Below are 12,806 nucleotides of genomic sequence, written 5' to 3'. Positions count from 1 at the left end.
AAAAATAACTGCGTAGAATTGCTGAATACTACAGGCACCTACCAAGAAGACAGGTTTTTATGGGCATTTTTGGGTAAAGTCTAGAACTTTAATCTTCCTTCATTCCTTAGCTAAATGGATATGTCACTCAAAATCTGCATCAGGTATCTGAAATGGAGGCTAAAGAAAAACTGTTCAGGAGCCTTTTCTTCCAAGTGTAGTTAGCTTTTAGATGCCACACTGAGAAATGCTATAATACATTAAATAGTCAGAGCCTATGGGACATTAGTCTTTTGGCTTTTGTTCTGTATACAGTGCTCACGAATAAGAGGCCACAGCAAAAACAGCTTTTTTACCTTAAATAGCTGGGATGGAACTAGGCCAAAAATCCGGGGCAGCTCTGTATAGGCAATGAAATGGAATGAATTTTCAGCAAAGTGACAAAAAAAGACTATTATGAAACTGGATGCAGTAGAAAAAATGCACAAACAACATTTTCACTGAGGAATTACTATAATGTATAAGAAAAAACAGGTTAACTGCTTACAAGTATTTTACCATCACTTACAATCGAGCAACTTGCAAGGATGGGGCAAACTGAATAAGCTCTTACAAAGGGTAGGAAAAGAAATGCTTTTGTACAATAATCATTCAGGTTAGATGTTAGGAAGCTTGTCATATGGTAAAATTAACTGGGCTGAACAATACAGCAAACGAGGAGGCCTCCTTGCCTGGGGCTAACACTAGGCTGATCAAAACTTTGCCAGATGTAGAGAGGGAAGCTATCACACATTGATAGGAGGATAAATTTGGTGTCAGACTTTTTCTTTTCCCCACACTAATGTCTTCGATTCCATACTTAGTGAGTTCATTTATAAGACCATGGAAAGGGGGAAGGTGGTAGTGTATTTCTAGCGATTTTGTAGCATGGTTCATAATTGAGTCATTATTCTGAGTTTATGTGGAGGTTTGGGGATTGCAGGGATGGATTTAGAAAACTGTTCATTTCTACACGCAAACAGAATTCACTTTCCCTTTGTTAACCTGCAGGGTCGTGTACAGATGATTTATAAGCTTTCCTTATACTGCTTTTATAAATCCATCTAGTGCAAACTTTCTTTGGCAGTGTGAGGTTATTTGAGACAAACTTGAGCATCATGCCAAGACCTTTTTCCTCACCAAGCTGCTTGTAACATTCAGGTTATTGTGCCTCACAGCTAAAATCACAGCTAAGGTGATTTGTAAACTTCCATTTCTAACCCGGACCTTCCCGCTGAATTGATGACTTGATTTGAACGACAGATTTACTCACAGGATGTGTGGTACTCTTCTTGCATGATTAAAATAAGAGTGAGCAAGCATGTTAGTACGCGTAGCAACACTCTGCCCAGTGGGGGCTGTAGGTGGTTCTCTAGAAGAGACTAAAGGCGCCAGATTTTTATTGTCCTCTAAAATAGGAACGAATAGTACAGAGAAATTATTAAGTGAAATACGTAAGTACTTGCATAAATCATCATCAGCTCAGCAAAGCAGTTAGGACTATGTTAAGTGACAGTGAAGAAGTAATGATGTGCCTGTTTCAGTTTGGTTTTTTGTTTTTTTTTTTTTTTTAGCCTTCTGTGTGTACCCACTGCCAGTATAGCCTTAGTACCACAGATTTTTCACTCTGGAAATACTTCTCTTAAACATGCTTCACTCTTTCATACAAGGGACAGCTTCTTAGTGTCCCTTTCCCCTCAGTATGCAGATCTTTTTTGGTATATTTCCTGCTATAAAGTGAGTCTTTTAATGAAAGGTGGAGAGATGAGTCCAATGATGACCTGTATGCAGAAGAAGAAAAGTGTATTTTGAGTTCTCCCTGGAGAGGATGAAATCTCTTGCCTGTTGCATCCTAGTACTGCCATAAAAGCAAATACAAAAAGGTCCCAGTTCAGCTAAAAAGTCCAAGGCAATGCTTAGCACAAGAAGGATAATTAAGGAACCACTCATCCTAACCCCTTTTCTCCAGAGTCTACCATTACAGATCCTCTATATCCCCTGCTTTTGCCATGCTATCTCCCTTCACCTCTTAATGAGCCCTAGCAAAGGACTTCATTCCCCAAGCATGGCAGCTAATGAAGCCATTATAAGGCAGCTCTCTTAACTTCTTATTGTCTGAGTGTAGCAGGAAGAAGGAAATGGGCTGTGCTGTAGCATGAAACACAACTTAATAGGTGATAAGAGCGAGTCTCACTCTTGACCTATTTAAACTGGACCAAATGCTTCTGGCTAATCAAGAGGCAACAAAACACATACCATAAGATGTATTTGCTGAGTGCAGTGAAAAGAACAGGTGAGTCAGGTTCTCTGTATTTGGGGAATGCAGTGCATCCCAGAGGGATAACACAGATGCATCCGTACTATCTCAGGCTCTTCAAAATAGTGCTATGTTTGGACCCAAAATCATTCTTAAAAGAGTTATCTGATGTCCTTCACTTTCCTCAAATTTAAAGCAATGATTTTCACTGTCCTTTCTTTGACAGTTGTCATCTTGGCATGCACAATACCCACTAGAATCATCTGAAAATTGATAATACAAAGTATATTACATCTCAATGTAATAAGGATACAGATTTTTTTCTGTACAGTTGACAATGGTTGTACATTGACCTGCATACAGATGAAGATTTCTTCTCAGTCTCTCATTCATAGTGACTCACTTCATGCACAGTTGACACCCAGTGCAGATCTTTAAAACTAGACTAGAGAAGAGCAGTAGCAGGAATATTACTTGGTCCTGAATTGTCAGGGTAGACACAAAATCATAGGCTGTACATTTAACAATGAGAGTTAGCAACTGGAACTAGGATTTTACTGGGACTCCTATAGAAGCTTTGAGTTATGATGTTTTACTTCACATTTTGAAGCAGATAAGACAGCATGCCTGGCCAGAGACTGAAACTGAGCTTGCGTGGTCATATCTCATGAAGTCTAGAAGTTCGATCCTGTCCACAGGTTCTCTCACCACTTGGGCTGGTATCAGTGTTTTCTGAGGATATGTCATTTGAATTAAAGATGACCCTTTTTCCCTTCTTTGGCATGGAGGAAATACTACTTCCCAATGATTTATAGCCAGACTTTTGAGGCACAGAGTGCCTACAGTTTGGGATAAGAACAGAGTTTCCAACCATCCATCTCCTCAGCATTTCTTAATGTTATGTCCAACGTGCGTGATCTACAGGTCAGAGATACAGGGTCTCAGCCTCAGCTCCCAGATCCTCTGAATTTGTTTCCAAGATCTTTGGCACTCAGTTAAGATTTATAAATTTCAACCCCGGTGATAACTGCCAAAATTTTAGGCATTTATCCTGGCCACACTTACCATCATTGGAAATGTTATAAATGTCTTTGGTGGCCAGAAAAAAATGTTTCTGGATGAAGCCAAGTTTCATGCCATCCCCTTCTGCCTTTAGATTTCCCATGACATTGCCAATTTAGCAGGACAGTTGCCCTAGAGAAGAGAAACATCTGCAGAGGGCTGTTCAGATTGTAGTTAAGTGGAAATCCTTGAAAGAGAGCTTAATTGAGTCCTCATCGATTCAGCCGCCTCCGTATTTGGGTAATTTGTGTTACTTTGGAGCCGTCTGGGTTTCAGCTTTTGAGAGATCCTCAGTTCTGCCTAATAACTGCAGAAGTCTCAGCAGGCGTTATGATCAGATTCTTCTAGAGAGAGACAATTACAAAACTGTGAGATACAGCATAAACAAAACAGGAAATCACCTCTTTGACTATGTGATCTGTTAAAACAGACTAGGGGAGGCCTCAAACTGCTACATAATCATCACAGTATTTGCAGATATGCCTAGATAAAGCTGGCCTCCTTGCTCAGTTGGGAAATAGTGTGAATATCCATAGGGTTAGAAGGAGACTAGGTATTTATCCACCAGCTGAAAAGCAGTCCTAGATGGCTTTGTTACTTTTGATAGTCTGGAAAGTTGGATTAAGAATAAAACTAGCATGGCATGCATACCCATGATTTCTGGTTGCAGGGAAAACACGTTCTTATAAATCATTACACAGCACATTGAGGTCAACAGAAAAGCTCCAGTTTACTTTGCAGGAGTATAGGTCAATTAATGTCCATTCACCAACAATGATTAGATTTAGGATTCTCTATCAGCTAATGGTAATGGCTGATTTTCTTATTACCAGTTGGGTTGTATAAATTAACAGTGGAGAAACTCTTTCAGAAAGCACCCAACAGAGTTCCTCACCATAAAGTTGTGCAGTTCACTGAAACAGGCATATTTTCTGTATTCCAATTAGTAGATAAGAAGACCAAAAAGAACAAACTTTTAAAGAGGAAAGTCACAGCAAATGCATCTTTATTTTCCGATGTCTTTTTTCATCTGGAATTGTGCAGATTATCACATGCGCACACAGAAACACAGCTCTCATATATCTTATCAGACACTGTCATATCCCGTTGGTCAAACAGCACCAGGGTTAACACAACATGTGTGAAAAAAAATTGATTTCCTTGGGCTTATTGGTGTCAACCTTACAAAACAAAGTCTCATGTTAAATTCATGTCATGCCCAAGGCCACCAAGATAAAAATCCATCCCCGGAAAATGTTCACATAATTCCTCCTTTAGACCATCATTTTCTTCATTGCGGGGTAAGAATGTCTCTGTAAAAGATGGGTGTTATATCAGCTGTTGCATAATACAGGCCGGTCCCTCACTACAGAGGATGGTAGTTCCCCCTTTAATGCCTAGGAAGCCACTACGTCATCTTTTTCTTTGATTTAAAACACACAGGAAATAACAAGAGAACTAAATCTCAGAGTATAATGCATGAAACTGATAAGCATCTGTATATTTTTGATCCTAATGGCTTAAGAAATAGATATTGGGGGCAGCCTGTATTCCACTGTGAATAATCTTCCTTCAGCTTGGAGCTTGTTCTCACTACTCCTACAGTATAGCGAGAAACAATCTGGAGCAACCGAAATTTTGGGAGCACATGGACTTCAGGGATAGACTTCACATGATACCATCACAATCAGACCTGGTTCAATACTGAAATTGCAAACCTACTCCCCAAAGCCTTACTTGGTCCCTTAACAGTCATTGAAGGCCAGGAAATGTTTTGTACCAGCAGAGATTTCATCCTCAGCTTTGCAGAATCGTAACATGCTGATTTGTGAACTTGTGATCTTCCCCATTTTATTTGTGTGCGGAGAAGTTTTCTCTCTGAGGGAATGAAGTATGTGCAGCCCAGAGCTGTTACACAAGTCTATCAGAGACTCTGCCGAGCAGATATCTGCTTTGTGAATTGTGTAGGAATAAGGGAATCCAGAGAATCAAAAGTGTTAACAAGAAACTTATCATTGCATAACATAAAGTGTTTGATGTCGTCTGGGTTGCGAGCACAGATTTCTGCCTACCCATTCCCAAGATCAACTCACCCTTTAAAGTATTCTAGGCTTTTTATTAAAAATGCAATAAAAGACTAAAACCAGCCAAAACATATGAAATAAAAGTATTCAGGAAGGCTTTCATTTGAATACCCTTTTACTGTCTTTCCCTTTGGTTATTGAAAATGTGTAGAGACCCCTGTGTGGTAGAAAAAAAAATAAAAAGGCAGTGGTTGAGGAAGGCTGCAGTTATTTTTGCTGGGAGTCCAATTCTTCGAAAGTCTAAATATCCTTCTGGTAAGAAGATTAAAAGAATACACTAAAGAGGGGGAAAAGTGCCCAACAAGATAGAAAGTACGACTTGTTTCAAATACAAGTTCCTACTTGCAACCTGATAGTGGACAAATAGGCTTAGTGCATTCCTCTGGCCAACCAGAGATCCACTAAACTTATCTTGTCTTTGGGATCTGTTTAGGAGCTTATTTTTAGCCACCTTTCTGGTTTTAGCCACTTTTCTGTTTGCAGCAGTCTTGGTCAAATACAAGGACCATGGGAGAGATTGAAGGAACTGAAAACTTGTGTTCTAGCTTTCATTTCAAACTGGGCCAAAGCCAGTAAGTGGCGATATCACCCGTCTGTCTATGGCCATCGGATCACAAAATGTTTGGTCTGATTAGGTCACGTCTCAGGCTTAGGGCAGTGTAAGTCCAGTGGTGTGACAAGCAGTCCCTGCTCTTCACTGCCCTTAGGCACACTGTGATGAGCACAGCTTCTTTCTCTCGTTTCAGCTCTTCTAGCACCAGTGCCAACCTATGGACCCCTCAGAGGGCAACGGGAAGGCTATTCCGTTCTCTGTTTGTTAGGGCTAATTCCCAGCACGCCAGTTTTAGTTTGACATTCCTCCCTATCTCCAAATGTGACTTCAGCAGTCACACCATGAGCTCAAAAGTGCTTTTTGTTTGGCTCAATTACGCTTTGTGTTGGGGACTTTCCTGGCTGAAAACAGCAGCGATACACCAGACTGTGGGGCTCATGTTAACTTGGACGATTTGAAGAATAACTGATTCACAGCACACAACAAGCTGTTACATTCCGTGCTTACAACAGGTTACTGTTAAAACAGCATATTTTGAGCATGGCTAAGCAATTTGCATATTTGCTTGTATCACTGAAAACGTTTGCATCTCTGATGAACAAATTTGGGTTTATTCTCCGCTATTGAAAAGAGGAGGCTTAGAGTCCGTACATTTTCTGGACTTACATCATGTATGGGGTCTTGTTTCATCTGAGCCTCTTGTCTACAGTAGAATATCTGTCATGATGTCGCTGCTTTTTTAAACAACATTAAGTCATTTCTTTGGCACAGTAAGTGTAATCCAGCTGTCACCAAGGGACAAAACCATTACCCTGCAACAGTGATGTGGCAAGGTTCTTCGTGTTCGTTTGCAGATAAAGCCAGCTGATCAAGCCAATTGAAAACCCGAAACCTCGTAGTCACTGCATTTACAAGCACATAAATGATGCTTGTAAAACCATAGGGATCGGTTTATATCTCTGTAGACTAGGGCAATCGAGCAGCTTTTGAACTGAAGATAGATCATGTCTAATAAATCTGGCCAATCAATTTGTCAACAGCTCACAGTAGACCATGTAGACATACTCACAGTTTCGTGAGTCTGGACCTCAGCTTCTGCATATTCCCTCTTTTAATCAGAATATTGCAGGAATATCAACAAGATGAATACTTGTGTGTAGTCAGGGAAGGTCATACATACCTCATCATGGTTTTCCCACTTGTGTTAAGTCAATTCCACACTGCTGTCGGTGGGTAGCCCCTGCCACTGTAATCCTGAACTCTGGCACTACTGGAGCTCACGTTGATTAGAGTTTCACATAAAGGGTTTCTGGTTGTTTTCAGCTTTCTGAAATCATGTTTCATTCCAATATAGAATGGCTGAGATGAAATAATAGGGGCAATAATATTGCAGGCAGTAAAATAGAATAAAATTTTAAAAATGAACAAGCAAAAATAACCCAAGACCAGAGGTAATCATACAGTGACTCAATGGTTGTAGAAGGCCAGAAATCTGTGATGCAGTAGCCTGAAGTGGACGCAGTGAATGCCACATTACCTCTCTGCCCCCTTCCAAGTTCCAAGGTGCCCATACTCTAAAAACTATCACCACCATTTGCACTCATGAGAAACTTTGGAATGATCTTGGCAGGAGAAAGTTTGAAGGGGTTTTGGAGAAAGTTTTGTTTCTTTTCCATAAAGGTGATCCTTCCAGACCAGCGTTGAGGTGTATTGACAGCACAGGGGGTACAAAGCTTTCCCAACAGCTACTGCTGCATCCCGTTTGCGTGGATAGGCAGAGACATCTAACCTCTGGATATGTCAGCCCCACACACTTCGTACAAGTTCTGTGTCTCTTTGTGAAAAAGCAAGGTGAAATATTAATAACAATGACATTTCAAAGTTCCTCAGTAAAAAGTTGTCTGAAGAGGAAGAAAACCATGTTGGGACTGTGCACAGTCATGCTGAGCTCTGGGTAAGGAAATCCCAAGCAAATCTAGTTTGTAATTACTTCAGCGTACACACTTGAAAATGCTCTGTTGAATTTATTTAGACAAACCCAAACTGCATAGAACTGAGAAATAAATTAGCTCTTTTTAATGACTGTAAGCATCAGCGGAAGTGTTTACTGTCAAATGATCTCCTTACGGACACAGGGAGGAAATCAAAATCAGTCCAGAGAAGAATCCTTGTTAAGAACTTCATTTAATACACTAGGAATTGTTTCTTCTCTGGGAAACTTTAACTCACATCCCAGAAAGCTCAGAGATCCAATTAAACATCAAAGAGAAAAACATAATCCTGCACTTTGGGATATTTATTTTTATTCAACAAATCTTAGCTCCAAGACTTCAAGACTCCAAGCTCCTTCAATACCTGGCATTTCGTGTCCTGCTATTCAACAGCAAGAGGCAGTCTAAAATAAAGTTCAGAATAATAAATAAAAGCGAGATTGACAGGAATACAAAAGTAAATCTCAGCAATAGAGGAGATGCTTTAGACACAATGTGATGGTCAGTCCCTAACATTTAAGGCAGGGATGAAAATAAGGTATAAATATTATAGAAAACAGAGGCTGATAAAAGGCAGCAGACCAGTTTAATGGAATTTCATCTCATAGAGTAACAGCATTTCAGACGGGAGCTGGAAAACCTTTATGCAAATAAAGGAAGCAAGCTGAAATTGGACTTAAAAGTGAGTTTGTTGTCTTTTTCTTAAGACATGCCAACTATAGCACTGCACATTGTGAAGCTGCATAGACTGGGTTAGAGCTTTGATCCATTACCACGGGGACTGCTAACGATTGCTTCTGTTCTTCCTGCTCCTATTTCTAGCAAGAACTCCCGAGAGTCCCCTTGTGCTAGGTGCTGTATGTTTACAGCGTGAGAGACTTGATCTTGGAGCACAGACAAATATCAGTTGAAGGAAAGTACTGTACCCAACTCATTTGTTGCTCCTTTTAGAGACTGAAGGTGGTTTCCAGGGCTCTAGTGGGACAGATCTCCCAAATCTGCCAGCACTAGGTAAGCAGCTGCTCTGGGGACTTTTCATCTCCAAGTTAGGCAGCTCAGAGCTGCCCAGATTCCCGATTCGAGTCCCCAAAGAGATGAGACCTAGAAAAGGATTTGCAGAAACCTTTCAGTTAAACACAAAGCTGCTTATGCAAGCAAAGAACTAAATACCAGGAGGAAAATGGGGGAAAGAGCTGAAGCGGGGTTAAGCTTTTGTGTCTAGCTGGGGACCAGGGATGGGTGCTTTCTTTTACTAGGGATTTCCACCAGCCCTTCTCCTCGAGCTAAGCCAGCTCAACCACTTAGAGTCAAAACTCTCCTCTTGTGTCATGCATGTGATTTATACCTAAATTGTGCAAACCCAGTGTGTTCTGCAAGTGCAGCAATGTCCCCTCTGCCTGTATGGAAGAGCCGTACTCAGGTCTCCTGCAGAGCCTGGCAAGAATCAACTCTTAGGCCAACTCCGGTACCCTAATTAGGGTCACGCTATAATGCACTAAATGCATCCCCCAGTGCAGGTCCACCAGGATGCTCCATCAGAGCTTCAGGTGCAGCAAGTATAAAGCTCAGGTGTCCAGAGTCCCATTTCAAAGCCACTGCTGCAGGTCAGTGCTTTTCCTGATGAGGGATGATAGTAGAGCTGATGGATTCATTATCTGTCTCTGGAGGGCATCCTTTAATCTCAGTTTCCTCGTCTATGGGAAGAAAAAAAATAACTGTTACTTTACAGCTATATTCTGAGCTATGTAAAATACACTGAGACCCTTAAGTGGAGTGGGAAGTTGTCTCAGTACCAGCAGCTTAATTCCTAAAAACAAACAGATTTTCTATTTATTGACATAAATAATAATTACTTACATGTTAGTATTACTTACATAATTAATATTTTTTTAAGTAAGTAAACTTCTTATTTGTGTAAAGGCATTAAATTATGCAGATCTTGCTTACAGCCTTTTAATGTATTGACATAAGTAATAATTGCTACTTATATATTAATATTACTTCAATAACCGATATATTTTTAAAATAATAAGTAAACAGTTTATTTGTACAACATCATCAAATTATGCAGACCTTGCACTAGGTCGTGATCTCTGAGTGAAAAGACAAACGACCTTCAATTAGTGACATTGCCACAAGTTGCTCAGCTGTTCCCAGTAGTTACTGGGATGGGATGCTTTGCAGAGGAGTCCATGCTGGAGCGGCAAGCTGTTACTGGGGTGGCAAGGGCAGAAAATTCAGATCGTTCTTTTTGCGCTTTGCTTTGCTACCTTTCCTTATAACGTTTTTAAAGGGGTATTTTGAAAAGCTAATTAGCTTTGTGCCTTCTTCAGTTCCAGCACAGGAGTTCATGTGTCACCACAGAGTTATCAAATCACATAAATGAGAATTTCATCACACTGGAAATTACGTTTCATTATGAAGCGTGTATTTAGCACTTCGCTGCTATCTAAATCATGCTGATTACAGACCTTTTGTTTTTCTCCATCTTTATATTGGATATAGAAACTCCCCATAATTTGCCTTCGAGAGCAAAGGCAGGTTGTGAAAACAACGCTTAGCTCTTCACCAAACAGAGCCTTTTCGCTCTGTGCAGTGCCCCCCTCCTGTGCCTCTTCTCTGGAAAAATCTGGCTGAGGTGGGAAATTGCGTCAGATGAGCCAACTTGAAACTGGAAAATCCCAGCAAAGGCAGATTTTTAATTATTAAATTTTCCATTAATATGCTGAAGGTCAGTGGAACTGCCCCAGTTTTCAGGAAGCTCTGAGCAATTTCACCTGATCTTATATTTTAGCACTAAATCCATATTTATTAAAGGATTTAGCAGGCAGGTCAGAAGCAGCCAAATCTCTGATTCTGCAGCACATGAATGCTAAAGAAAAAATTTCATCTGCATTGCTGTTCTCTAAGCTGGAAAGCTTTAAACTGTTATCAAGCCAATTTTAGGATTTTGGGGTAGGGGTAAACACATAAAAATGGATTTGCCATAAATTAAGCACAAACTGACATCATTATCCCTCTTTCTCAAACCAATTCTTTAATAGAACGTGAAAATAATATGAAACTCTGGATTATGCCACATCCTGTGTTGGAAGCTACCATGTCTGTTTTATCAATTAAAAGGGGCAATGAACAAAGCATTACACCGGTGGCTAGTGTTTGATAGGTTTCTTTTCCCTTTTTTCTTCTGAAATATCAAAGGCAACATAGCAGACATCTTATTCTTAAGGGGACAGATTTGGGTCAGTTTTTAGCAGTATGTGCAAAAAAATAAATAAAAAATCAGGTACAAGGTTTTTATTTGTATGAGTAATTGCTTTAGCTTTCTTATTTCTGAAGTGCTGTTAATGGACTGTGACCTCATTACACCTGGCACAGTGCAAATGCAGAAGAAATAGCATAATCTTGGCCTCAGATAGCTGGGATTCTGAAGCATTAAGCAAGCGACAGCAGCCAGAGACAAGCTGATGGAGGTACAATAAAATTACAACAGAATTTTGGTCAATGCAACACAGAAGTTACGGCACATCAGTGACTGCCGTCAAGATTTTGGTAGGTTTCCAAGGTGGTTTAGGATTTTTAAGAGAGACTTGAGCAATACTGAGGCAGCTTTACAGACCAGAGGGAAGTCTCTCCCTCAGTCATGAGAGGATAATGAGGAAAAAAAAAAAAAAAAGAAAGAAAGAAAAGCCATTTGTACAAAAAGTAACCAGCAGGCAGAAGAGGCTGGACTCATAGGCTGGTTCCCAGATGGGGTGAGCAGAGATGAAATAGAGCAGGTCTTGAAACTGAAGACAAATATTTTCTTTTTGATTATTTGCATGAAAAATAACCAGAATTTTGTTGGAACAAGGAGAGATCAGAGCTCACATGTCTTCACCATTCCTGAATGACATTATCCTTTTCTAAGGATAATCTCTGTGAAGCACCTGAGCCTCCCCTAGGTGAAGCACAAAAAACTCAACACTATCTTGAGCACAGTCTGTTCTAGAAGATGTCCATGCAAGAGTTTTCAGGTGTTTCATCCTCTGAAGTCACCTGTCTTTCTTCCTTGACCTCGAGAGGAAAACTAGGCTTAGTTCTGTTCCTCACATAGAAGTCTGACATAAGGCAGGGTGACATCCAGACAATGGAAGATGCCAAACCTAAGCAGTAAACTCAGAGAAAACCCAGATGGTAAAATAGAAATGAACTTGATTTTCAGACAAAACACAGCATCCTGAATCTATTGAAGTCCATCAGTGCTATCTACTGAGTCCAAGTGTCAGGGAGCAAAGCTCAAGTTACTGCTAATAGTCCAAGTATTTCCCACAGAAGTTCATGGGCTAGTTGTGCCTTGTAAGAACAGTGAGGTTCATATCCCCATTTGGAATTGGGCAGAGTTTGCAAAACTTCAGATTTGCTCAGAAGACCCCCTTCTTTCAAGGAACTGCAGGCAGCTTTAAAAGCTGGATGGCAAGATGAAGTAAAACACAATGCACCTCCAGGAAAGGATAAAGAACGGCTAATCTATTCGTACAAACTGCAAAGGAGATTAAAGATGAAAGGAAATATTTAGTCACCTTTTGGGAACAGCTGGTGTGAAAATATTTAACAGGCAGTGCTTTTATACACAAGCACAGTGTCCTCACTAAGCTTAAATAGGCAGGAGCAATATAATACAGCTGGCCAGAGCCTGTGAATACTGTAACAGGAGAATTAACAGCTTTCCTTCTCATTTGCTTGCACAGCTCAGATGTTAGCTAATCATGTCCTCTAATTTTAACAACAGAATTGGGAAATGTACCACAAAAATACAGCTTGTATTAAGAACGGAGGTGGCAAATTCCGTCGCTGGGACT

At 40.3% G+C, this 12,806-nt stretch overlaps 1 protein-coding gene across 3 annotated transcripts in view; it reads left to right on the top strand.

The window, feature by feature from the left end:
• The window catches only part of TENM4 (teneurin transmembrane protein 4), a gene marked incomplete at both ends in the record, with an annotated part of 332,174 nt that overhangs the window by 193,875 nt on the left and 125,493 nt on the right, over nucleotides 1–12,806 (top strand). The gene's annotated exons all lie outside the window — the stretch shown is intronic.

The sequence above is a fragment of the Netta rufina genome, assembly GCF_964035555.1.
Source record: "Netta rufina genome assembly, chromosome: 1".
Taxonomy (NCBI): Eukaryota; Metazoa; Chordata; class Aves; order Anseriformes; family Anatidae; genus Netta; species Netta rufina.
The sequence above is the reverse complement of the archived record's forward strand: the minus strand, read 5'-3'. Positions and strand labels throughout refer to the sequence as shown.